The following is a 3,929-nucleotide window of genomic DNA, read 5'->3' as shown; positions in this document are numbered from 1 at the left end:
ACGCTTATGTTTGTTGCGTCGGGGCCTTCCATTGCCGTTTCTAGCTTCAGAAGTGCTAGGTTCACTGGTACTATTGCTGCTATGGGCTAGCCAGCTATCTTCGCCCGTGCAAAAGCAGGTCATTAGTGCTGTAAGGGCTGCCATGGACTTCGGCTTTTCTTGGCCAAGGTGTCGGGCGAGCCATTCGTCATGGATGCTGTGCTTAAAGGCCACTAGGGCTTCGACATCCGAACAGTCAACAATCTGGTTCTTTTTAATTAGGAACCTGGTCCAAAATTTCCTGGCTGACTCTCCCGGCTACTGGACTATATGACTGAGGTCATCGGCATCCGGAGGCCGGATATAAGTGCCTTGGAAAAAGTTGTCTTTAAAGGCATCTTCCAAGTCTTCCCAACTTCCAATAGAGTTTTCTGGGAGGCTATTTAACCAGTGCCGAGCTGGTCCCTTAAGTTTTAGGGGAAGGTATTTGATGGTGTGTAGATCGTCCCCGCGAGCCATGTGTATGTGGAGAACAAAATCTTCAATCCATACTGCGGGATCTGTTGTACAGTCGTATGATTCAATGTTGACGGGTTTAAACCCTTCTGGGAACTAGTGCTCCATTACCTCATCGGTGAAGCATAGGGGGTGTGCAGCGCCTCTGTATGGGGCCATGTCACGACGCAGTTCGGACGAAGTCCATATGCGGTTTTCGGCTCGGGCGTGATTGTGCTTGTCACGCCAGGCTTGATAGCCGTCTTCTCGCGCCGGGGCACGCCCCCGCGATTCGTAGATTGATCTGGTCTGACCTGCTCTATTTTCCAAGTCCTGTCGTAGGTCACATGTGTATCCCTGAACTTTTGTTTCTCTGCTTTTATGGCGAGGTGGTGCGGGCTGGTGTTCGGCTTGAGTTGTCATTCTGTCCTGGCCACGTGGTGGTCGATCAGGTCCGTCAGCCGCATTACGCGCGGGTGGTATGGGCTCTGGGGCCTTGTTGTTAAATCGTGGCAGTAGCTTGCGCTTCGGGTAGCTCTTTGGGGGTGCGAGGCCGTATTCCTCGGCTGCCAGGACGTTAGTCCATCTGCCGTTGAGCAAACCCCGATCAGCTTGAAGCTGTTGCTGCCTCTTTTTGAGGCTTCTTGTAGTGGCGATTAGCCGGCGCTTAAAGCGCTCTTGTTCGAGGGGTTCCTCTGGTACGATGAAATCTTCGTCGTCGAGGCTCACATCCTCTTTGGAGATCGGTAGGTAATTACTGTCCTCCGAGTCCTCGTTCCTGACAGGATCGTCGGGGTTTACTTGCCCATCCTCCCAATCATCCTGTTCTAATGTGGGCTCTATAGGTGCTTCGGGGTCTTCGGCATTCTCCGGAGTGTTATTCTCTTCGGTGCCGGTATTGCTGTCTTTTTGGCGACGCGATTTTGAGCGACGCCGTTGACGTTGATGTTTTGGGGGTGCTTCGGCAGGCTTGTCCTCAACCGGATACTCTTTGCCATCGTCGCTATCCCCTTTGGGTGTGTCCACTATGTACACGTCGTATGTGGAGGTGGCCGTCCACCATCCGGTAAACGGAGGGTTTTGGCCTTGTTCGTCTCCAGCGTCGTCATCCATACCGTCAATGTCTTCGGAGGCGTAATCCAGCATGTCGGTTAGATCCTTGACAGTGGCTATGAAGTGGGTGGTGGGTGGGACGTAAAATTCCCCGCTCTCAGCCCCTAGTCTGGGCTGGGCATAATTCAGAAGCGATCCTTCTGCAATGGCGAGTGATCGCATTAAGTCCGGAGCCTCGTCTAAAGGCAAGGGTTGGATAGAGAAGCGAGAGTCCGTGGGGTCGTCCGGAGTTGGAGCCTCCTGGCGGCACCCACTTGGCATGGACCTCGAGAGTTCAGACTTAGAGTCCGGTGGAGTGTCCGGTGCTTCTCCGGTTTGCAAGCTCCATAAGTGCAGAGGGTCCGGTGGGCTCTAGACTCTCGTCTTAGGACCTGACGGCTTGCTTTGGATCTAAGGTCAGAGCAGTAATCGGGGTCGCAAACCCTTCGAGGATCAAATCTCCTCGGATATCGGCAACATAGTTTAAGTTCCGAAATTGATCTGATGACCAGGGGCGTAACTGTCGATCTGCTCGAGGCAGCCGATCGAGTTGGATCGCAGCGCGAAGCCGCCGAACACGAAAATTTGGCCCGGGGAAAAAATCTCCCCCAAAACAACATCATTGTGGATGATCGAACGAGCCATAGAATCCTTCATCGACGACACAAGGGAGCTCTCAATGAAAGCACCAATGTCGGTGTCTAAATTGGTAGATCTCGGGTAGGGGGTCCCGAACTGTGCGTCTAAGGATCGGAGGTAACATGAGGCAGGGGACACGATGTTTACCCAGGTTCGCGCCCTCTTGATGGAGGTAAAACCCTACGTCCTGCTTGATTGACTTTGATGAGTATAGGGTTTACAAGAGTTGATCTACCACGATATCGTAATGGCTAAACCCTAGATGTCTAGTCTATATGATTATGATCGCCTCTATGGACTAAACCCTCCGGTTTATATAGACACCGGAGGGGCCTAGGGTTGTACAAAGTCGGTTTATAAAGAAAGGAATCTACATATCTGAACGCCAAGCTTGCTATCCACGCAAAGGAGACTCCCATCCGAACATGGGGGAAGGCCTTCTATCTTGTATCTTCTTGGCCCATTAGTCTAGCCCATATCACATAGCCCGGACGCCCGGGGACCCCCTAATCCAGGACTCCCTCACTAGTCCCATGCTCAAATCAAATCAATATAATTGCAAAGATAACTCCCCCAGGACTGTTGTTAGTTGGACGGTACCCGTTGTTTCAGACCAGCCGTGGAGTGTGCTTGTTGGTGGTGGGGAAGTATAAACTTTACCATTCTCTTTGGGAACCGCCTATAATGTATGTAGCATGGAAGATACTGAGATGTCTTGGTTGTTATGTTGACAATGAAAGCATACCGCTCAAAATATTATTTATCTCTATTTCAAAACTCGAGCTCTGGCACCTATGCAAATCCCTGCTTCCCTCTATGAAGGGCCTATCTATTTGCTTTTATTACCGAGTCATCATCCTCTTATAAAAAGCACCAATTAGAGAGCACCACTGTCATTTGTATGCATTGTTATTAATTTATATTGAGTATGACTATGATTGGATCTCTTTTACCATGAATTACAATGTCTAGTAAGTCCTTAATCTTCAGAGGTGCTGTGCATTTATGCTTTGCGGTCTCAGAAAGGGCTAGCGAGATACCATCTTGTTATATCATATCATGATTATTTTGAAAAAGTGTTGTCATCCGAGATTTGTTATTATTGCTCGCCAGTTGATTATGCCATTGATATGAGTAAATATGAGACCTAAATGTTATTGTGAATATGGTTAGTTCATAATCTTTGCTAAAAACTTGAATGCTGGCTTTACATATTTACAACAACAAGATCAAACTGAGTTTATAAAAGTTTTTCTTTATCACTTTCAGTTTGTCAACTGAATTGCTTGAGGACAAGCAATGGGTTAAGCTTGGGGGAATTGATACATCTCCATCATATCTACTTTTCCAAACTCTTTTGCCCTTGTTTTGGACTCTAATTTGCATGATTTGAATGGAACTAACCCAGACTGACACTTTTTCAGCAGAATTGCCATGGTGTTATTTTGTGCAGAAATAAAAGTTCTCGGAATGACCTGAAAATTCACGGAGATGATTTTTGGAATTAATAAAAAATATTGGCGAAAGAATCAACTAAAGGGGGGCCACACCCTGGACACAAGGGTAGGGGCATGCCCAACCCCCTTGGGCGCGCCCTCCGTCCTTGTGGCCCCCCTGGACCTCCACTGACCTCAACTCCAACTCCATATATTCACATTCGGGGAGAAAAAATCAGAGAGAAGGATTCATCGCGTTTTACAATACGGAGCCGTCGCCAAGCCTTG

This window comes from Triticum urartu, chromosome 2A, assembly GCF_056163025.1.
Source record: "Triticum urartu cultivar PI428250 chromosome 2A, HENAU_Tu73, whole genome shotgun sequence".
Lineage (NCBI taxonomy): Eukaryota > Viridiplantae > Streptophyta > Magnoliopsida > Poales > Poaceae > Triticum > Triticum urartu.
The sequence above is the reverse complement of the archived record's forward strand: the minus strand, read 5'-3'. Positions refer to the sequence as shown.